Consider the following 19,346-nt stretch of genomic DNA (forward strand, 5'->3'; position numbering starts at 1 on the left):
AGGCCCACCCTTCAGAGCAAAGGGCGAGCAAGCGAATGGCGCAAGCTATCGTCACTTCTCTTTTCGAGCTGTCACTGAGATCCCTGGAGCACACTACGTCAGGTTGGTGAGGGATAGACAGCCTCTATTATCTCAGCTTTCCTATAAAGTCAGCCAGTAAAGGCAAACACTGTTAAAAACAGCAAACCGCTGTTTCTGCCCGGTCTCGAACCAGGGACCTTTCGCGTGTAAGGCGAACGTGATAACCACTACACTACAGAAACAGACACTATCTCAGGAATCTTGTTGGCATGTATTGGGCTGGAATGCACAGACTAAGGGCCAATGTCCTTGAAGCTCAAAGTTGGGCTCTCCTTACCCGGTCTCTATTTCTTTGGAAGACAGGAATGAGGACCACTTTTATTCCAAGAGGCGATTTTGAAACCATATCCTGAAATTACACTAGAAAAACACTATGCATGTAATGTTCCTACCATGCTGGTCTGGCCCAGAAAAGCAGTTGCAAAGAAGTCCTGAACTCCTTTATCCCGCCACAAGTGGAAAATAGCGTGCAGGGTAAGGAACTTTCTCGACATACACAGCGTCTTATAGCATTGAAAAGAAGAAATGCTCCTATATTACAAGCATCCTGAAAATGTCCACAGCATGGGCTCGTCCGGGATTTGAACCCGGGACCTCTCGCACCCGAAGCGAGAATCATACCCCTAGACCAACGAGCCTGAGTGGCCAGGAGACATTTTGAACAATTTCTGAAGCGTCTTTCAGAAAAAAAGCAGGGCTATTTGGCTAGTCTCCCTCTAAGTGAGCCTCACAACGTCATGTTTTCTCTCAAGTTGTTGTTTTTTCACTCTAGCAAGAAAGGGGGCAGCCAATCTCCTATCAGCCAGTGAGCAGAAAAAAGGCACAGATGAGAACAGCAAGCACTTTCTGGCAATTGTTCTCCTCTGCAAGTCCTGGACCCTTGCCCCATAGACTTCCACACCAGAAGCAATGAAGGGCCCACCATTTCCTGCGCCTGAGAAAGAGGGGTTTGATATTTGGATTCAAATGCGCTCGCTCAGCGCTCGATCAGGCGAGATTTATATGAGTGGCTCACAGGCCTGAAACACTCACCTGGGAGACCCAGAGTGGCTGACTTCTCAGTATAGCCATTGTTGGGCGAGTCACCTCCTTTCCTCCTGCCTCAATCTAGAATTGGCTGCAAATCATAAGAGAGAGTGCAATGCCCGTGTGCAGTGCCTACTCCCAGCTACCTCTCTGTCTTCCTTATGTAAATTAGAATTTGCAAGGGGGGACCAATGGCATTCTGCTCCTCCCACATAACCAGGAAGCCCTGTTGAACATGTCTGCCTGTGTTTTTGCAGGGACAGTGCCTTCTCTGCCCAAAAGGTGGCAGGAGAGCCTCACAACAAATGATGGGATCAACTGCTTAGTTAGAAACCCAGCATGGCAGTTACTGTGATGGAGTGCAAATTTAATGGAAGGTGTGCCTGAGGTGTCATTTCCAGAAATCCATGGAATTGTGATTGAGGGCCCAGCCTGATTGTTGGTGGATTTCTCTTCACATGCTACAGGTTCCTGCAAAGATTGTGGTGTTCGCCGGGAACGCACTGCAAAAAACAGGAAGATTTACGGGTGTAAAAGGGACCTGTCAGAAGTGGGATTTGAACCCACGCCTCCATGAGGAGACCAGAAGGCTCAGCTACACTGAAGATCAAGCTCTCTTGAGTCTGGCGCCTTAGACCACTCGGCCATCCTGATGGCTCATGAGGGGGGCTTAGGTCTAACTCTTCTATCTGCACCTGCCAATGTTTCCACTTACAACCTTCACAGCAATGTCACAGGTGTAAAGGCCCCAACAATACAACATAGCTTAAACAAAATAAAAATAGGCACAAGAACGACCCCCAGATGACGGATGCAGATAACTTTGTTTCGTCTTGCAAAGGTAAAGAAAGTTTCCCACGGCTCACTGTGTTCAAAGACCACCTCTTCTTAAACTTGCATTCAGATAATAAGGTTTTAGAGTGTGCACATAAAAGCAGCCAACGCTCAGTGTTTCTGCCCGGTCTCGAACCGGGGACCTTTCGCGTGTTAGGCGAACGTGATGACCACTACACTACAGAAACGACCTTGCTGCTTGCTACTGTTAAAGCAAAGTTCCTCTCAAGGCTTCACCCTACTTCTATTCTGCTGTATCAGCAGCGGCTCAGAATGTGCAGAACAAGTGTGAAAACCTCAGAGATATCATCCAACATGCTTGCAATTAGACGTATTCAAAATTTACTTGTGCAGGCATCGACAGACAAATATCTGATGCCTAAATGTCTGCGAGTACAGCTTGGGAAAGCATCACCTGGGACACACTGAGACTAAGCAGGTAGGCAGAAAAAGCACGGTGATCCATTTTTCTTCTGAGGTTAGGAATATGTTGCGCAACAATGCACCGAGTATTACTAGAAATAGTCAGGCATAGTGCATTTTTAGTACGATTTGTATGTTTAGCTCTAAAAAGGGCTCTTCCGGGATTTGAACCCGGGACCTCTCGCACCCTAAGCGAGAATCATACCCCTAGACCAACGAGCCACGCAAGAGTCACCTCTGACATGGCTCCAGGGGTTAGTGGCAGCTAGTCGGTGAATGCTTCACCCAAAGCAAGCAACTGCACATGTTGCTCTCTTCTGCAATATGATTGCTGTCTTTTCCATGGCCGTCATCAAACAAGAAATTAAAAAGCCTCTGTCCTTCAGACAGTTTGTTTTCTCTAAGTGTCTGCTTGCGGTGAGGACAAGAAAAGCATTTCTGCTCTCATTCCTTGCTTTCATGAAGTAGGCCCACCCTTCAGAGCAAAGGGCGAGCAATCGAATGGCGCAAGCTATCGTCACTTCTCTTTTCGAGCTGTCACTGAGATCCCTGGAGCACACTACGTCAGGTTGGTGAGGGATAGACAGCCTCTATTATCTCAGCTTTCCTATAAAGTCAGCCAGTAAAGGCAAACACTGTTAAAAACAGCAAACCGCTGTTTCTGCCCGGTCTCAAACCAGGGACCTTTCGCTTGTAAGGCGAACGTGATAACCACTACACTACAGAAACAGACACTAACTCAGATATCTTGTTGGCATGTATTGGGCTGGAATGCACAGACTAAGGGCCAATGTCCTTGAAGCTCAAAGTTGGGCTCTCCTTACCCGGTCTCTATTTCTTTGGAAGACAGGAATGAGGACCACTTTTATTCCAAGAGGCGATTTTGAAACCATATCCTGAAATTACACTAGAAAAACACTATGTATGTAATGTTCCTACCATGCTGGTCTGGCCCAGAAAAGCAGTTGCAAAGAAGTCCTGCACTCCTTTATCCCGCCACAAGTGGAAAATAGCGTGCAGGGTAAGGAACTTTCTCGACATACACAGCGTCTTATAGCATTGAAAAGAAGAAATGCTCCTATATTACAAGCATCCTGAAAATGTCCACAGCATGGGCTCGTCCGGGATTTGAACCCGGGACCTCTCGCACCCGAAGCGAGAATCATACCCCTAGACCAACGAGCCTGAGTGGCCAGGAGACATTTTGAACAATTTCTGAAGCGTCTTTCAGAAAAAAAGCAGGGCTATTTGGCTAGTCTCCCTCTAAGTGAGCCTCACAACGTCATGTTTTCTCTCAAGTTGTTGTTTTTTCACTCTAGCAAGAAAGGGGGCAGCCAATCTCCTATCAGCCAGTGAGCAGAAAAAAGGCACAGATGAGAACAGCAAGCACTTTCTGGCAATTGTTCTCCTCTGCAAGTCCTGGACCCTTGCCCCATAGACTTCCACACCAGAAGCAATGAAGGGCCCACCATTTCCTGCGCCTGAGAAAGAGGGGTTTGATATTTGGATTCAAATGCGCTCGCTCAGCGCTCGATCAGGCGAGATTTATATGAGTGGCTCACAGGCCTGAAACACTCACCTGGGAGACCCAGAGTGGCTGACTTCTCAGTATAGCCATTGTTGGGCGAGTCACCTCCTTTCCTCCTGCCTCAATCTAGAATTGGCTGCAAATCATAAGAGAGAGTGCAATGCCCGTGTGCAGTGCCTACTCCCAGCTACCTCTCTGTCTTCCTTATGTAAATTAGAATTTGCAAGGGGGGACCAATGGCATTCTGCTCCTCCCACATAACCAGGAAGCCCTGTTGAACATGTCTGCCTGTGTTTTTGCAGGGACAGTGCCTTCTCTGCCCAAAAGGTGGCAGGAGAGCCTCACAACAAATGATGGGATCAACTGCTTAGTTAGAAACCCAGCATGGCAGTTACTGTGATGGAGTGCAAATTTAATGGAAGGTGTGCCTGAGGTGTCATTTCCAGAAATCCATGGAATTGTGATTGAGGGCCCAGCCTGATTGTTGGTGGATTTCTCTTCACATGCTACAGGTTCCTGCAAAGATTGTGGTGTTTGCCGGGAACGCACTGCAAAAAACAGGAAGATTTACGGGTGTAAAAGGGACCTGTCAGAAGTGGGATTTGAACCCACGCCTCCATGAGGAGACCAGAAGGCTCAGCTACACTGAAGATCAAGCTCTCTTGAGTCTGGCGCCTTAGACCACTCGGCCATCCTGACGGCTCATGAGGGGGGGCTTAGGTCTAACTCTTCTATCTGCACCTGCCAATGTTTCCACTTACAACCTTCACAGCAATGTCACAGGTGTAAAGGCCCCAACAATACAACATAGCTTAAACAAAATAAAAATAGGCACAAGAACGACCCCCAGATGATGGATGCAGATAACTTTGTTTCGTCTTGCAAAGGTAAAGAAAGTTTCCCACGGCTCACTGTGTTCAAAGACCACCTCTTCTTAAACTTGCATTCAGATAATAAGGTTTTAGAGTGTGCACATAAAAGCAGCCAATGCTCAGTGTTTCTGCCCGGTCTCGAACCGGGGACCTTTCGCGTGTTAGGCGAACGTGATGACCACTACACTACAGAAACGACCTTGCTGCTTGTTACTGTTAAAGCAAAGTTCCTCTCAAGGCTTCACCCTACTTCTATTCTGCTGTATCAGCAGCGGCTCAGAATGTGCAGAACAAGTGTGAAAACCTCAGAGATATCATCCAACATGCTTGCAATTAGACGTATTCAAAATTTACTTGTGCAGGCATCGACAGACAAATATCTGATGCCTAAATGTCTGCGAGTACAGCTTGGGAAAGCATCACCTGGGACACACTGAGACTAAGCAGGTAGGCAGAAAAAGCACGGTGATCCATTTTTCTTCTGAGGTTAGGAATATGTTGCGCAACAATGCACCGAGTATTACTAGAAATAGTCAGGCATAGTGCATTTTTAGTACGATTTGTATGTTTAGCTCTAAAAAGGGCTCGTCCGGGATTTGAACCCGGGACCTCTCGCACCCTAAGCGAGAATCATACCCCTAGACCAACGAGCCACGCAAGAGTCACCTCTGACATAGCTCCAGGGGTTAGTGGCAGCTAGTCGGTGAATGCTTCACCCAAAGCAAGCAACTGCACATGTTGCTCTCTTCTGCAATATGATTGCTGTCTTTTCCATGGCCGTCATCAAACAAGAAATTAAAAAGCCTCTGTCCTTCAGACAGTTTGTTTTCTCTAAGTGTCTGCTTGCGGTGAGGACAAGAAAAGCATTTCTGCTCTCATTCCTTGCTTTCATGAAGTAGGCCCACCCTTCAGAGCAAAGGGCGAGCAAGCGAATGGCGCAAGCTATCGTCACTTCTCTTTTCGAGCTGTCACTGAGATCCCTGGAGCACACTACGTCAGGTTGGTGAGGGATAGACAGCCTCTATTATCTCAGCTTTCCTATAAAGTCAGCCAGTAAAGGCAAACACTGTTAAAAACAGCAAACCGCTGTTTCTGCCCGGTCTCGAACCAGGGACCTTTCGCGTGTAAGGCAAACGTGATAACCACTACACTACAGAAACAGACACTAACTCAGGAATCTTGTTGGCATGTATTGGGCTGGAATGCACAGACTAAGGGCCAATGTCCTTGAAGCTCAAAGTTGGGCTCTCCTTACCCGGTCTCTATTTCTTTGGAAGACAGGAATGAGGACCACTTTTATTCCAAGAGGCGATTTTGAAACCATATCCTGAAATTACACTAGAAAAACACTATGCATGTAATGTTCCTACCATGCTGGTCTGGCCCAGAAAAGCAGTTGCAAAGAAGTCCTGCACTCCTTTATCCCGCCACAAGTGGAAAATAGCGTGCAGGGTAAGGAACTTTCTCGACATACACAGCGTCTTATAGCATTGAAAAGAAGAAATGCTCCTATATTACAAGCATCCTGAAAATGTCCACAGCATGGGCTCGTCCGGGATTTGAACCCGGGACCTCTCGCACCCGAAGCGAGAATCATACCCCTAGACCAACGAGCCTGAGTGGCCAGGAGACATTTTGAACAATTTCTGAAGCGTCTTTCAGAAAAAAAGCAGGGCTATTTGGCTAGTCTCCCTCTAAGTGAGCCTCACAACGTCATGTTTTCTCTCAAGTTGTTGTTTTTTCACTCTAGCAAGAAAGGGGGCAGCCAATCTCCTATCAGCCAGTGAGCAGAAAAAAGGCACAGATGAGAACAGCAAGCACTTTCTGGCAATTGTTCTCCTCTGCAAGTCCTGGACCCTTGCCCCATAGACTTCCACACCAGAAGCAATGAAGGGCCCACCATTTCCTGCGCCTGAGAAAGAGGGGTTTGATATTTGGATTCAAATGCGCTCGCTCAGCGCTCGATCAGGCGAGATTTATATGAGTGGCTCACAGGCCTGAAACACTCACCTGGGAGACCCAGAGTGGCTGACTTCTCAGTATAGCCATTGTTGGGCGAGTCACCTCCTTTCCTCCTGCCTCAATCTAGAATTGGCTGCAAATCATAAGAGAGAGTGCAATGCCCGTGTGCAGTGCCTACTCCCAGCTACCTCTCTGTCTTCCTTATGTAAATTAGAATTTGCAAGGGGGGACCAATGGCATTCTGCTCCTCCCACATAACCAGGAAGCCCTGTTGAACATGTCTGCCTGTGTTTTTGCAGGGACAGTGCCTTCTCTGCCCAAAAGGTGGCAGGAGAGCCTCACAACAAATGATGGGATCAACTGCTTAGTTAGAAACCCAGCATGGCAGTTACTGTGATGGAGTGCAAATTTAATGGAAGGTGTGCCTGAGGTGTCATTTCCAGAAATCCATGGAATTGTGATTGAGGGCCCAGCCTGATTGTTGGTGGATTTCTCTTCACATGCTACAGGTTCCTGCAAAGATTGTGGTGTTCGCCGGGAACACACTGCAAAAAACAGGAAGATTTACGGGTGTAAAAGGGACTTGTCAGAAGTGGGATTTGAACCCACGCCTCCATGAGGAGACCAGAAGGCTCAGCTACACTGAAGATCAAGCTCTCTTGAGTCTGGCGCCTTAGACCACTCGGCCATCCTGATGGCTCATGAGGGGGGCTTAGGTCTAACTCTTCTATCTGCACCTGCCAATGTTTCCACTTACAACCTTCACAGCAATGTCACAGGTGTAAAGGCCCCAACAATACAACATAGCTTAAACAAAATAAAAATAGGCACAAGAACGACCCCCAGATGACGGATGCAGATAACTTTGTTTCGTCTTGCAAAGGTAAAGAAAGTTTCCCACGGCTCACTGTGTTCAAAGACCACCTCTTCTTAAACTTGCATTCAGATAATAAGGTTTTAGAGTGTGCACATAAAAGCAGCCAACGCTCAGTGTTTCTGCCTGGTCTCGAACCGGGGACCTTTCGCGTGTTAGGCGAACGTGATGACCACTACACTACAGAAACGACCTTGCTGCTTGCTACTGTTAAAGCAAAGTTCCTCTCAAGGCTTCACCCTACTTCTATTCTGCTGTATCAGCAGCGGCTCAGAATGTGCAGAACAAGTGTGAAAACCTCAGAGATATCATCCAACATGCTTGCAATTAGACGTATTCAAAATTTACTTGTGCAGGCATCGACAGACAAATATCTGATGCCTAAATGTCTGCGAGTACAGCTTGGGAAAGCATCACCTGGGACACACTGAGACTAAGCAGGTAGGCAGAAAAAGCACGGTGATCCATTTTTCTTCTGAGGTTAGGAATATGTTGCGCAACAATGCACCGAGTATTACTAGAAATAGTCAGGCATAGTGCATTTTTAGTACGATTTGTATGTTTAGCTCTAAAAAGGGCTCTTCCGGGATTTGAACCCGGGACCTCTCGCACCCTAAGCGAGAATCATACCCCTAGACCAACGAGCCACGCAAGAGTCACCTCTGACATGGCTCCAGGGGTTAGTGGCAGCTAGTCGGTGAATGCTTCACCCAAAGCAAGCAACTGCACATGTTGCTCTCTTCTGCAATATGATTGCTGTCTTTTCCATGGCCGTCATCAAACAAGAAATTAAAAAGCCTCTGTCCTTCAGACAGTTTGTTTTCTCTAAGTGTCTGCTTGCGGTGAGGACAAGAAAAGCATTTCTGCTCTCATTCCTTGCTTTCATGAAGTAGGCCCACCCTTCAGAGCAAAGGGCGAGCAATCGAATGGCGCAAGCTATCGTCACTTCTCTTTTCGAGCTGTCACTGAGATCCCTGGAGCACACTACGTCAGGTTGGTGAGGGATAGACAGCCTCTATTATCTCAGCTTTCCTATAAAGTCAGCCAGTAAAGGCAAACACTGTTAAAAACAGCAAACGGCTGTTTCTGCCCGGTCTCAAACCAGGGACCTTTCGCTTGTAAGGCGAACGTGATAACCACTACACTACAGAAACAGACACTAACTCAGGAATCTTGTTGGCATGTATTGGGCTGGAATGCACAGACTAAGGGCCAATGTCCTTGAAGCTCAAAGTTGGGCTCTCCTTACCCGGTCTCTATTTCTTTGGAAGACAGGAATGAGGACCACTTTTATTCCAAGAGGCGATTTTGAAACCATATCCTGAAATTACACTAGAAAAACACTATGCATGTAATGTTCCTACCATGCTGGTCTGGCCCAGAAAAGCAGTTGCAAAGAAGTCCTGCACTCCTTTATCCCGCCACAAGTGGAAAATAGCGTGCAGGGTAAGGAACTTTCTCGACATACACAGCGTCTTATAGCATTGAAAAGAAGAAATGCTCCTATATTACAAGCATCCTGAAAATGTCCACAGCATGGGCTCGTCCGGGATTTGAACCCGGGACCTCTCGCACCCGAAGCGAGAATCATACCCCTAGACCAACGAGCCTGAGTGGCCAGGAGACATTTTGAACAATTTCTGAAGCGTCTTTCAGAAAAAAAGCAGGGCTATTTGGCTAGTCTCCCTCTAAGTGAGCCTCACAACGTCATGTTTTCTCTCAAGTTGTTGTTTTTTCACTCTAGCAAGAAAGGGGGCAGCCAATCTCCTATCAGCCAGTGAGCAGAAAAAAGGCACAGATGAGAACAGCAAGCACTTTCTGGCAATTGTTCTCCTCTGCAAGTCCTGGACCCTTGCCCCATAGACTTCCACACCAGAAGCAATGAAGGGCCCACCATTTCCTGCGCCTGAGAAAGAGGGGTTTGATATTTGGATTCAAATGCGCTCGCTCAGCGCTCGATCAGGCGAGATTTATATGAGTGGCTCACAGGCCTGAAACACTCACCTGGGAGACCCAGAGTGGCTGACTTCTCAGTATAGCCATTGTTGGGCGAGTCACCTCCTTTCCTCCTGCCTCAATCTAGAATTGGCTGCAAATCATAAGAGAGAGTGCAATGCCCGTGTGCAGTGCCTACTCCCAGCTACCTCTCTGTCTTCCTTATGTAAATTAGAATTTGCAAGGGGGGACCAATGGCATTCTGCTCCTCCCACATAACCAGGAAGCCCTGTTGAACATGTCTGCCTGTGTTTTTGCAGGGACAGTGCCTTCTCTGCCCAAAAGGTGGCAGGAGAGCCTCACAACAAATGATGGGATCAACTGCTTAGTTAGAAACCCAGCATGGCAGTTACTGTGATGGAGTGCAAATTTAATGGAAGGTGTGCCTGAGGTGTCATTTCCAGAAATCCATGGAATTGTGATTGAGGGCCCAGCCTGATTGTTGGTGGATTTATCTTCACATGCTACAGGTTCCTGCAAAGATTGTGGTGTTTGCCGGGAACGCACTGCAAAAAACAGGAAGATTTACGGGTGTAAAAGGGACCTGTCAGAAGTGGGATTTGAACCCACGCCTCCATGAGGAGACCAGAAGGCTCAGCTACACTGAAGATCAAGCTCTCTTGAGTCTGGCGCCTTAGACCACTCGGCCATCATGACGGCTCATGAGGGGGGGCTTAGGTCTAACTCTTCTATCTGCACCTGCCAATGTTTCCACTTACAACCTTCACAGCAATGTCACAGGTGTAAAGGCCCCAACAATACAACATAGCTTAAACAAAATAAAAATAGGCACAAGAACGACCCCCAGATGATGGATGCAGATAACTTTGTTTCGTCTTGCAAAGGTAAAGAAAGTTTCCCACGGCTCACTGTGTTCAAAGACCACCTCTTCTTAAACTTGCATTCAGATAATAAGGTTTTAGAGTGTGCACATAAAAGCAGCCAACGCTCAGTGTTTCTGCCCGGTCTCGAACCGGGGACCTTTCGCGTGTTAGGCGAACGTGATGACCACTACACTACAGAAACGACCTTGCTGCTTGTTACTGTTAAAGCAAAGTTCCTCTCAAGGCTTCACCCTACTTCTATTCTGCTGTATCAGCAGCGGCTCAGAATGTGCAGAACAAGTGTGAAAACCTCAGAGATATCATCCAACATGCTTGCAATTAGACGTATTCAAAATTTACTTGTGCAGGCATCGACAGACAAATATCTGATGCCTAAATGTCTGCGAGTACAGCTTGGGAAAGCATCACCTGGGACACACTGAGACTAAGCAGGTAGGCAGAAAAAGCACGGTGATCCATTTTTCTTCTGAGGTTAGGAATATGTTGCGCAACAATGCACCGAGTATTACTAGAAATAGTCAGGCATAGTGCATTTTTAGTACGATTTGTATGTTTAGCTCTAAAAAGGGCTCGTCCGGGATTTGAACCCGGGACCTCTCGCACCCTAAGCGAGAATCATACCCCTAGACCAACGAGCCACGCAAGAGTCACCTCTGACATAGCTCCAGGGGTTAGTGGCAGCTAGTCGGTGAATGCTTCACCCAAAGCAAGCAACTGCACATGTTGCTCTCTTCTGCAATATGATTGCTGTCTTTTCCATGGCCGTCATCAAACAAGAAATTAAAAAGCCTCTGTCCTTCAGACAGTTTGTTTTCTCTAAGTGTCTGCTTGCGGTGAGGACAAGAAAAGCATTTCTGCTCTCATTCCTTGCTTTCATGAAGTAGGCCCACCCTTCAGAGCAAAGGGCGAGCAAGCGAATGGCGCAAGCTATCGTCACTTCTCTTTTCGAGCTGTCACTGAGATCCCTGGAGCACACTACGTCAGGTTGGTGAGGGATAGACAGCCTCTATTATCTCAGCTTTCCTATAAAGTCAGCCAGTAAAGGCAAACACTGTTAAAAACAGCAAACCGCTGTTTCTGCCCGGTCTCGAACCAGGGACCTTTCGCGTGTAAGGCGAACGTGATAACCACTACACTACAGAAACAGACACTAACTCAGGAATCTTGTTGGCATGTATTGGGCTGGAATGCACAGACTAAGGGCCAATGTCCTTGAAGCTCAAAGTTGGGCTCTCCTTACCCGGTCTCTATTTCTTTGGAAGACAGGAATGAGGACCACTTTTATTCCAAGAGGCGATTTTGAAACCATATCCTGAAATTACACTAGAAAAACACTATGCATGTAATGTTCCTACCATGCTGGTCTGGCCCAGAAAAGCAGTTGCAAAGAAGTCCTGCACTCCTTTATCCCGCCACAAGTGGAAAATAGCGTGCAGGGTAAGGAACTTTCTCGACATACACAGCGTCTTATAGCATTGAAAAGAAGAAATGCTCCTATATTACAAGCATCCTGAAAATGTCCACAGCATGGGCTCGTCCGGGATTTGAACCCGGGACCTCTCGCACCCGAAGCGAGAATCATACCCCTAGACCAACGAGCCTGAGTGGCCAGGAGACATTTTGAACAATTTCTGAAGCGTCTTTCAGAAAAAAAGCAGGGCTATTTGGCTAGTCTCCCTCTAAGTGAGCCTCACAACGTCATGTTTTCTCTCAAGTTGTTGTTTTTTCACTCTAGCAAGAAAGGGGGCAGCCAATCTCCTATCAGCCAGTGAGCAGAAAAAAGGAACAGATGAGAACAGCAAGCACTTTCTGGCAATTGTTCTCCTCTGCAAGTCCTGGACCCTTGCCCCATAGACTTCCACACCAGAAGCAATGAAGGGCCCACCATTTCCTGCGCCTGAGAAAGAGGGGTTTGATATTTGGATTCAAATGCGCTCGCTCAGCGCTCGATCAGGCGAGATTTATATGAGTGGCTCACAGGCCTGAAACACTCACCTGGGAGACCCAGAGTGGCTGACTTCTCAGTATAGCCATTGTTGGGCGAGTCACCTCCTTTCCTCCTGCCTCAATCTAGAATTGGCTGCAAATCATAAGAGAGAGTGCAATGCCCGTGTGCAGTGCCTACTCCCAGCTACCTCTCTGTCTTCCTTATGTAAATTAGAATTTGCAAGGGGGGACCAATGGCATTCTGCTCCTCCCACATAACCAGGAAGCCCTGTTGAACATGTCTGCCTGTGTTTTTGCAGGGACAGTCCCTTCTCTGCCCAAAAGGTGGCAGGAGAGCCTCACAACAAATGATGGGATCAACTGCTTAGTTAGAAACCCAGCATGGCAGTTACTGTGATGGAGTGCAAATTTAATGGAAGGTGTGCCTGAGGTGTCATTTCCAGAAATCCATGGAATTGTGATTGAGGGCCCAGCCTGATTGTTGGTGGATTTCTCTTCACATGCTACAGGTTCCTGCAAAGATTGTGGTGTTTGCCGGGAACGCACTGCAAAAAACAGGAAGATTTACGGGTGTAAAAGGGACCTGTCAGAAGTGGGATTTGAACCCACGCCTCCATGAGGAGACCAGAAGGCTCAGCTACACTGAAGATCAAGCTCTCTTGAGTCTGGCGCCTTAGACCACTCGGCCATCCTGATGGCTCATGAGGGGGGCTTAGGTCTAACTCTTCTATCTGCACCTGCCAATGTTTCCACTTACAACCTTCACAGCAATGTCACAGGTGTAAAGGCCCCAACAATACAACATAGCTTAAACAAAATAAAAATAGGCACAAGAACGACCCCCAGATGACGGATGCAGATAACTTTGTTTCGTCTTGCAAAGGTAAAGAAAGTTTCCCTCGGCTCACTGTGTTCAAAGACCACCTCTTCTTAAACTTGCATTCAGATAATAAGGTTTTAGAGTGTGCACATAAAAGCAGCCAACGCTCAGTGTTTCTGCCCGGTCTCGAACCGGGGACCTTTCGCGTGTTAGGCGAACGTGATGACCACTACACTACAGAAACGACCTTGCTGCTTGCTACTGTTAAAGCAAAGTTCCTCTCAAGGCTTCACCCTACTTCTATTCTGCTGTATCAGCAGCGGCTCAGAATGTGCAGAACAAGTGTGAAAACCTCAGAGATATCATCCAACATGCTTGCAATTAGACGTATTCAAAATTTACTTGTGCAGGCATCGACAGACAAATATCTGATGCCTAAATGTCTGCGAGTACAGCTTGGGAAAGCATCACCTGGGACACACTGAGACTAAGCAGGTAGGCAGAAAAAGCACGGTGATCCATTTTTCTTCTGAGGTTAGGAATATGTTGCGCAACAATGCACCGAGTATTACTAGAAATAGTCAGGCATAGTGCATTTTTAGTACGATTTGTATGTTTAGCTCTAAAAAGGGCTCTTCCGGGATTTGAACCCGGGACCTCTCGCACCCTAAGCGAGAATCATACCCCTAGACCAACGAGCCACGCAAGAGTCACCTCTGACATGGCTCCAGGGGTTAGTGGCAGCTAGTCGGTGAATGCTTCACCCAAAGCAAGCAACTGCACATGTTGCTCTCTTCTGCAATATGATTGCTGTCTTTTCCATGGCCGTCATCAAACAAGAAATTAAAAAGCCTCTGTCCTTCAGACAGTTTGTTTTCTCTAAGTGTCTGCTTGCGGTGAGGACAAGAAAAGCATTTCTGCTCTCATTCCTTGCTTTCATGAAGTAGGCCCACCCTTCAGAGCAAAGGGCGAGCAATCGAATGGCGCAAGCTATCGTCACTTCTCTTTTCGAGCTGTCACTGAGATCCCTGGAGCACACTACGTCAGGTTGGTGAGGGATAGACAGCCTCTATTATCTCAGCTTTCCTATAAAGTCAGCCAGTAAAGGCAAACACTGTTAAAAACAGCAAACCGCTGTTTCTGCCCGGTCTCGAACCAGGGACCTTTCGCATGTAAGGCGAACGTGATAACCACTACACTACAGAAACAGACACTAACTCAGGAATCTTGTTGGCATGTATTGGGCTGGAATGCACAGACTAAGGGCCAATGTCCTTGAAGCTCAAAGTTGGGCTCTCCTTACCCGGTCTCTATTTCTTTGGAAGACAGGAATGAGGACCACTTTTATTCCAAGAGGCGATTTTGAAACCATATCCTGAAATTACACTAGAAAAACACTATGCATGTAATGTTCCTACCATGCTGGTCTGGCCCAGAAAAGCAGTTGCAAAGAAGTCCTGCACTCCTTTATCCCGCCACAAGTGGAAAATAGCGTGCAGGGTAAGGAACTTTCTCGACATACACAGCGTCTTATAGCATTGAAAAGAAGAAATGCTCCTATATTACAAGCATCCTGAAAATGTCCACAGCATGGGCTCGTCCGGGATTTGAACCCGGGACCTCTCGCACCCGAAGCGAGAATCATACCCCTAGACCAACGAGCCTGAGTGGCCAGGAGACATTTTGAACAATTTCTGAAGCGTCTTTCAGAAAAAAAGCAGGGCTATTTGGCTAGTCTCCCTCTAAGTGAGCCTCACAACGTCATGTTTTCTCTCAAGTTGTTGTTTTTTCACTCTAGCAAGAAAGGGGGCAGCCAATCTCCTATCAGCCAGTGAGCAGAAAAAAGGCACAGATGAGAACAGCAAGCACTTTCTGGCAATTGTTCTCCTCTGCAAGTCCTGGACCCTTGCCCCATAGACTTCCACACCAGAAGCAATGAAGGGCCCACCATTTCCTGCGCCTGAGAAAGAGGGGTTTGATATTTGGATTCAAACGCGCTCGATCAGGCTCGATCAGGCGAGATTTATATGAGTGGCTCACAGGCCTGGAACACTCACCTGGGAGACCCAGAGTGGCTGACTTCTCAGTATAGCCATTGTTGGGCGAGTCACCTCCTTTCCTCCTGCCTCAATCTAGAATTGGCTGCAAATCTTAAGAGAGAGTGCAATGCCCGTGTGCAGTGCCTACTCCCAGCTACCTCTCTGTCTTCCTTATGTAAATTAGAATTTGCAAGGGGGGACCAATGGCATTCTGCTCCTCCCACATAACCAGGAAGCCCTGTTGAACATGTCTGCCTGTGTTTTTGCAGGGACAGTGCCTTCTCTGCCCAAAAGGTGGCAGGAGAGCCTCACAACAAATGATGGGATCAACTGCTTAGTTAGAAACCCAGCATGGCAGTTACTGTGATGGAGTGCAAATTTAATGGAAGGTGTGCCTGAGGTGTCATTTCCAGAAATCCATGGAATTGTGATTGAGGGCCCAGCCTGATTGTTGGTGGATTTCTCTTCACATGCTACAGGTTCCTGCAAAGATTGTGGTGTTCGCCGGGAACGCACTGCAAAAAACAGGAAGATTTACGGGTGTAAAAGGGACCTGTCAGAAGTGGGATTTGAACCCACGCCTCCATGAGGAGACCAGAAGGCTCAGCTACACTGAAGATCAAGCTCTCTTGAGTCTGGCGCCTTAGACCACTCGGCCATCCTGATGGCTCATGAGGGGGGCTTAGGTCTAACTCTTCTATCTGCACCTGCCAATGTTTCCACTTACAACCTTCACAGCAATGTCACAGGTGTAAAGGCCCCAACAATACAACATAGCTTAAACAAAATAAAAATAGGCACAAGAACGACCCCCAGATGACGGATGCAGATAACTTTGTTTCGTCTTGCAAAGGTAAAGAAAGTTTCCCACGGCTCACTGTGTTCAAAGACCACCTCTTCTTAAACTTGCATTCAGATAATAAGGTTTTAGAGTGTGCACATAAAAGCAGCCAACGCTCAGTGTTTCTGCCCGGTCTCGAACCGGGGACCTTTCGCGTGTTAGGCGAACGTGATGACCACTACACTACAGAAACGACCTTGCTGCTTGCTACTGTTAAAGCAAAGTTCCTCTCAAGGCTTCACCCTACTTCTATTCTGCTGTATCAGCAGCGGCTCAGAATGTGCAGAACAAGTGTGAAAACCTCAGAGATATCATCCAACATGCTTGCAATTAGACGTATTCAAAATTTACTTGTGCAGGCATCGACAGACAAATATCTGATGCCTAAATGTCTGCGAGTACAGCTTGGGAAAGCATCACCTGGGACACACTGAGACTAAGCAGGTAGGCAGAAAAAGCACGGTGATCCATTTTTCTTCTGAGGTTAGGAATATGTTGCGCAACAATGCACCGAGTATTACTAGAAATAGTCAGGCATAGTGCATTTTTAGTACGATTTGTATGTTTAGCTCTAAAAAGGGCTCTTCCGGGATTTGAACCCGGGACCTCTCGCACCCTAAGCGAGAATCATACCCCTAGACCAACGAGCCACGCAAGAGTCACCTCTGACATGGCTCCAGGGGTTAGTGGCAGCTAGTCGGTGAATGCTTCACCCAAAGCAAGCAACTGCACATGTTGCTCTCTTCTGCAATATGATTGCTGTCTTTTCCATGGCCGTCATCAAACAAGAAATTAAAAAGCCTCTGTCCTTCAGACAGTTTGTTTTCTCTAAGTGTCTGCTTGCGGTGAGGACAAGAAAAGCATTTCTGCTCTCATTCCTTGCTTTCATGAAGTAGGCCCACCCTTCAGAGCAAAGGGCGAGCAATCGAATGGCGCAAGCTATCGTCACTTCTCTTTTCGAGCTGTCACTGAGATCCCTGGAGCACACTACGTCAGGTTGGTGAGGGATAGACAGCCTCTATTATCTCAGCTTTCCTATAAAGTCAGCCAGTAAAGGCAAACACTGTTAAAAACAGCAAACCGCTGTTTCTGCCCGGTCTCAAACCAGGGACCTTTCGCTTGTAAGGCGAACGTGATAACCACTACACTACAGAAACAGACACTAACTCAGGAATCTTGTTGGCATGTATTGGGCTGGAATGCACAGACTAAGGGCCAATGTCCTTGAAGCTCAAAGTTGGGCTCTCCTTACCCGGTCTCTATTTCTTTGGAAGACAGGAATGAGGACCACTTTTATTCCAAGAGGCGATTTTGAAACCATATCCTGAAATTACACTAGAAAAACACTATGCATGTAATGTTCCTACCATGCTGGTCTGGCCCAGAAAAGCAGTTGCAAAGAAGTCCTGCACTCCTTTATCCCGCCACAAGTGGAAAATAGCGTGCAGGGTAAGGAACTTTCTCGACATACACAGCGTCTTATAGCATTGAAAAGAAGAAATGCTCCTATATTACAAGCATCCTGAAAATGTCCACAGCATGGGCTCGTCCGGGATTTGAACCCGGGACCTCTCGCACCCGAAGCGAGAATCATACCCCTAGACCAACGAGCCTGAGTGGCCAGGAGACATTTTGAACAATTTCTGAAGCGTCTTTCAGAAAAAAAGCAGGGCTATTTGGCTAGTCTCCCTCTAAGTGAGCCTCACAACGTCATGTTTTCTCTCAAGTTGTTGTTTTTTCACTCTAGCAAGAAAGGGGGCAGCCAATCTCCTATCAGCCAGTGAGCAGAAAAAAGGCACAGATGAGAACAGCAAGCACTTTCTGGCAATTGTTCTCCTCTGCAAGTCCTGGACCCTTGCCCCATAGACTTCCACACCAGAAGCAATGAAGGGCCCACCATTTCCTGCGCCTGAGAAAGAGGGGTTTGATATTTGGATTCAAATGCGCTCGCTCAGCGCTCGATCAGGCGAGATTTATATGAGTGGCTCACAGGCCTGAAACACTCACCTGGGAGACCCAGAGTGGCTGACTTCTCAGTATAGCCATTGTTGGGCGAGTCACCTCCTTTCCTCCTGCCTCAATCTAGAATTGGCTGCAAATCATAAGAGAGAGTGCAATGCCCGTGTGCAGTGCCTACTCCCAGCTACCTCTCTGTCTTCCTTATGTAAATTAGAATTTGCAAGGGGGGACCAATGGCATTCTGCTCCTCCCACATAACCAGGAAGCCCTGTTGAACATGTCTGCCTGTGTTTTTGCAGGGACAGTCCCTTCTCTGCCCAAAAGGTGGCAGGAGAGCCTCACAACAAATGATGGGATCAACTGCTTAGTTAGAAACCCAGCATGGCAGTTACTGTGATGGAGTGCAAATTTAATGGAAGGTGTGCCTGAGGTGTCATTTCCAGAAATCCATGGAATTGTGATTGAGGGCCCAGCCTGATTGTTGGTGGATTTCTCTTCACATGCTACAGGTTCCTGCAAAGATTGTGGTGTTTGCCGGGAACGCACTGCAAAAAACAGGAAGATTTACGGGTGTAAAAGGGACCTGTCAGAAGTGGGATTTGAATCCACGCCTCCATGAGGAGACCAGAAGGCTCAGCTACACTGAAGATCAAGCTCTCTTGAGTCTGGCGCCTTAGACCACTCGGCCATCCTGATGGCTCATGAGGGGGGCTTAGGTCTAACTCTTCTATCTGCACCTGCCAATGTTTCCACTTACAACCTTCACAGCAATGTCACAGGTGTAAAGGCCCCAACAATACAACATAGCTTAAACAAAATAAAAATAGGCACAAGAACGACCCCCAGATGACGGATGCAGATAACTTTGTTTCGTCTTGCAAAGGTAAAGAAAGTTTCCCACGGCTCACTGTGTTCAAAGACCACCTCTTCTTAAACTTGCATTCAGATAATAAGGTTTTAGAGTGTGCACATAAAAGCAGCCAACGCTCAGTGTTTCTGCCCGGTCTCGAACCGGGGACCTTTCGCGTGTTAGGCGAACGTGATGACCACTACACTACAGAAACGACCTTGCTGCTTGCTACTGTTAAAGCAAAGTTCCTCTCAAGGCTTCACCCTACTTCTATTCTGCTGTATCAGCAGCGGCTCAGAATGTGCAGAACAAGTGTGAAAACCTCAGAGATATCATCCAACATGCTTGCAATTAGACGTATTCAAAATTTACTTGTGCAGGCATCGACAGACAAATATCTGATGCCTAAATGTCTGCGAGTACAGCTTGGGAAAGCATCACCTGGGACAC

The 19,346-nt window shown here is 47.3% G+C and overlaps 34 non-coding genes across 34 annotated transcripts; all 34 read right to left on the bottom strand.

The window, feature by feature from the left end:
- Positions 1–190: 190 nt before the first annotated feature.
- Positions 191–263, bottom strand: TRNAV-UAC (transfer RNA valine (anticodon UAC)). The gene has a single exon. It is a non-coding gene; the product is annotated as a tRNA-Val (tRNA).
- Positions 264–647: 384 nt separating this feature from the next.
- On the bottom strand, positions 648–719 carry TRNAP-CGG (transfer RNA proline (anticodon CGG)). Its single transcript has one exon. It is a non-coding gene; the product is annotated as a tRNA-Pro (tRNA).
- Positions 720–1,649: 930 nt separating this feature from the next.
- TRNAL-CAA (transfer RNA leucine (anticodon CAA)) lies at positions 1,650–1,761 on the bottom strand. Its single transcript has 2 exons — positions 1,724–1,761; positions 1,650–1,695 (listed from the first exon to the last, which is right to left on the bottom strand). It is a non-coding gene; the product is annotated as a tRNA-Leu (tRNA).
- A 295-nt stretch (positions 1,762–2,056) lies between these two features.
- On the bottom strand, positions 2,057–2,129 carry TRNAV-AAC (transfer RNA valine (anticodon AAC)). The gene has a single exon. It is a non-coding gene; the product is annotated as a tRNA-Val (tRNA).
- A 385-nt stretch (positions 2,130–2,514) lies between these two features.
- TRNAP-AGG (transfer RNA proline (anticodon AGG)) lies at positions 2,515–2,586 on the bottom strand. Its single transcript has one exon. It is a non-coding gene; the product is annotated as a tRNA-Pro (tRNA).
- A 434-nt stretch (positions 2,587–3,020) lies between these two features.
- TRNAV-UAC (transfer RNA valine (anticodon UAC)) lies at positions 3,021–3,093 on the bottom strand. The gene has a single exon. It is a non-coding gene; the product is annotated as a tRNA-Val (tRNA).
- Positions 3,094–3,477: 384 nt separating this feature from the next.
- Positions 3,478–3,549, bottom strand: TRNAP-CGG (transfer RNA proline (anticodon CGG)). The gene has a single exon. It is a non-coding gene; the product is annotated as a tRNA-Pro (tRNA).
- Positions 3,550–4,479: 930 nt separating this feature from the next.
- Positions 4,480–4,591, bottom strand: TRNAL-CAA (transfer RNA leucine (anticodon CAA)). The gene is made up of 2 exons: positions 4,554–4,591; positions 4,480–4,525 (listed from the first exon to the last, which is right to left on the bottom strand). It is a non-coding gene; the product is annotated as a tRNA-Leu (tRNA).
- Positions 4,592–4,887: 296 nt separating this feature from the next.
- On the bottom strand, positions 4,888–4,960 carry TRNAV-AAC (transfer RNA valine (anticodon AAC)). The gene has a single exon. It is a non-coding gene; the product is annotated as a tRNA-Val (tRNA).
- Positions 4,961–5,345: 385 nt separating this feature from the next.
- Positions 5,346–5,417, bottom strand: TRNAP-AGG (transfer RNA proline (anticodon AGG)). The gene has a single exon. It is a non-coding gene; the product is annotated as a tRNA-Pro (tRNA).
- A 434-nt stretch (positions 5,418–5,851) lies between these two features.
- Positions 5,852–5,924, bottom strand: TRNAV-UAC (transfer RNA valine (anticodon UAC)). Its single transcript has one exon. It is a non-coding gene; the product is annotated as a tRNA-Val (tRNA).
- A 384-nt stretch (positions 5,925–6,308) lies between these two features.
- TRNAP-CGG (transfer RNA proline (anticodon CGG)) lies at positions 6,309–6,380 on the bottom strand. Its single transcript has one exon. It is a non-coding gene; the product is annotated as a tRNA-Pro (tRNA).
- Positions 6,381–7,310: 930 nt separating this feature from the next.
- Positions 7,311–7,422, bottom strand: TRNAL-CAA (transfer RNA leucine (anticodon CAA)). Its single transcript has 2 exons — positions 7,385–7,422; positions 7,311–7,356 (listed from the first exon to the last, which is right to left on the bottom strand). It is a non-coding gene; the product is annotated as a tRNA-Leu (tRNA).
- A 295-nt stretch (positions 7,423–7,717) lies between these two features.
- TRNAV-AAC (transfer RNA valine (anticodon AAC)) lies at positions 7,718–7,790 on the bottom strand. The gene has a single exon. It is a non-coding gene; the product is annotated as a tRNA-Val (tRNA).
- Positions 7,791–8,175: 385 nt separating this feature from the next.
- On the bottom strand, positions 8,176–8,247 carry TRNAP-AGG (transfer RNA proline (anticodon AGG)). The gene has a single exon. It is a non-coding gene; the product is annotated as a tRNA-Pro (tRNA).
- A 434-nt stretch (positions 8,248–8,681) lies between these two features.
- TRNAV-UAC (transfer RNA valine (anticodon UAC)) lies at positions 8,682–8,754 on the bottom strand. The gene has a single exon. It is a non-coding gene; the product is annotated as a tRNA-Val (tRNA).
- Positions 8,755–9,138: 384 nt separating this feature from the next.
- TRNAP-CGG (transfer RNA proline (anticodon CGG)) lies at positions 9,139–9,210 on the bottom strand. The gene has a single exon. It is a non-coding gene; the product is annotated as a tRNA-Pro (tRNA).
- Positions 9,211–10,140: 930 nt separating this feature from the next.
- TRNAL-CAA (transfer RNA leucine (anticodon CAA)) lies at positions 10,141–10,252 on the bottom strand. The gene is made up of 2 exons: positions 10,215–10,252; positions 10,141–10,186 (listed from the first exon to the last, which is right to left on the bottom strand). It is a non-coding gene; the product is annotated as a tRNA-Leu (tRNA).
- A 296-nt stretch (positions 10,253–10,548) lies between these two features.
- On the bottom strand, positions 10,549–10,621 carry TRNAV-AAC (transfer RNA valine (anticodon AAC)). Its single transcript has one exon. It is a non-coding gene; the product is annotated as a tRNA-Val (tRNA).
- Positions 10,622–11,006: 385 nt separating this feature from the next.
- On the bottom strand, positions 11,007–11,078 carry TRNAP-AGG (transfer RNA proline (anticodon AGG)). The gene has a single exon. It is a non-coding gene; the product is annotated as a tRNA-Pro (tRNA).
- Positions 11,079–11,512: 434 nt separating this feature from the next.
- Positions 11,513–11,585, bottom strand: TRNAV-UAC (transfer RNA valine (anticodon UAC)). Its single transcript has one exon. It is a non-coding gene; the product is annotated as a tRNA-Val (tRNA).
- A 384-nt stretch (positions 11,586–11,969) lies between these two features.
- TRNAP-CGG (transfer RNA proline (anticodon CGG)) lies at positions 11,970–12,041 on the bottom strand. Its single transcript has one exon. It is a non-coding gene; the product is annotated as a tRNA-Pro (tRNA).
- A 930-nt stretch (positions 12,042–12,971) lies between these two features.
- On the bottom strand, positions 12,972–13,083 carry TRNAL-CAA (transfer RNA leucine (anticodon CAA)). The gene is made up of 2 exons: positions 13,046–13,083; positions 12,972–13,017 (listed from the first exon to the last, which is right to left on the bottom strand). It is a non-coding gene; the product is annotated as a tRNA-Leu (tRNA).
- Positions 13,084–13,378: 295 nt separating this feature from the next.
- TRNAV-AAC (transfer RNA valine (anticodon AAC)) lies at positions 13,379–13,451 on the bottom strand. The gene has a single exon. It is a non-coding gene; the product is annotated as a tRNA-Val (tRNA).
- Positions 13,452–13,836: 385 nt separating this feature from the next.
- Positions 13,837–13,908, bottom strand: TRNAP-AGG (transfer RNA proline (anticodon AGG)). The gene has a single exon. It is a non-coding gene; the product is annotated as a tRNA-Pro (tRNA).
- A 434-nt stretch (positions 13,909–14,342) lies between these two features.
- On the bottom strand, positions 14,343–14,415 carry TRNAV-UAC (transfer RNA valine (anticodon UAC)). Its single transcript has one exon. It is a non-coding gene; the product is annotated as a tRNA-Val (tRNA).
- A 384-nt stretch (positions 14,416–14,799) lies between these two features.
- Positions 14,800–14,871, bottom strand: TRNAP-CGG (transfer RNA proline (anticodon CGG)). Its single transcript has one exon. It is a non-coding gene; the product is annotated as a tRNA-Pro (tRNA).
- A 929-nt stretch (positions 14,872–15,800) lies between these two features.
- Positions 15,801–15,912, bottom strand: TRNAL-CAA (transfer RNA leucine (anticodon CAA)). The gene is made up of 2 exons: positions 15,875–15,912; positions 15,801–15,846 (listed from the first exon to the last, which is right to left on the bottom strand). It is a non-coding gene; the product is annotated as a tRNA-Leu (tRNA).
- A 295-nt stretch (positions 15,913–16,207) lies between these two features.
- On the bottom strand, positions 16,208–16,280 carry TRNAV-AAC (transfer RNA valine (anticodon AAC)). Its single transcript has one exon. It is a non-coding gene; the product is annotated as a tRNA-Val (tRNA).
- A 385-nt stretch (positions 16,281–16,665) lies between these two features.
- TRNAP-AGG (transfer RNA proline (anticodon AGG)) lies at positions 16,666–16,737 on the bottom strand. The gene has a single exon. It is a non-coding gene; the product is annotated as a tRNA-Pro (tRNA).
- A 434-nt stretch (positions 16,738–17,171) lies between these two features.
- Positions 17,172–17,244, bottom strand: TRNAV-UAC (transfer RNA valine (anticodon UAC)). The gene has a single exon. It is a non-coding gene; the product is annotated as a tRNA-Val (tRNA).
- A 384-nt stretch (positions 17,245–17,628) lies between these two features.
- On the bottom strand, positions 17,629–17,700 carry TRNAP-CGG (transfer RNA proline (anticodon CGG)). The gene has a single exon. It is a non-coding gene; the product is annotated as a tRNA-Pro (tRNA).
- Positions 17,701–18,630: 930 nt separating this feature from the next.
- TRNAL-CAA (transfer RNA leucine (anticodon CAA)) lies at positions 18,631–18,742 on the bottom strand. The gene is made up of 2 exons: positions 18,705–18,742; positions 18,631–18,676 (listed from the first exon to the last, which is right to left on the bottom strand). It is a non-coding gene; the product is annotated as a tRNA-Leu (tRNA).
- A 295-nt stretch (positions 18,743–19,037) lies between these two features.
- On the bottom strand, positions 19,038–19,110 carry TRNAV-AAC (transfer RNA valine (anticodon AAC)). Its single transcript has one exon. It is a non-coding gene; the product is annotated as a tRNA-Val (tRNA).
- Positions 19,111–19,346: the final 236 nt, after the last annotated feature.

The sequence above is a fragment of the Lissotriton helveticus genome, chromosome 10, assembly GCF_964261635.1.
Source record: "Lissotriton helveticus chromosome 10, aLisHel1.1, whole genome shotgun sequence".
NCBI classification, from domain to species: Eukaryota; Metazoa; Chordata; class Amphibia; order Caudata; family Salamandridae; genus Lissotriton; species Lissotriton helveticus.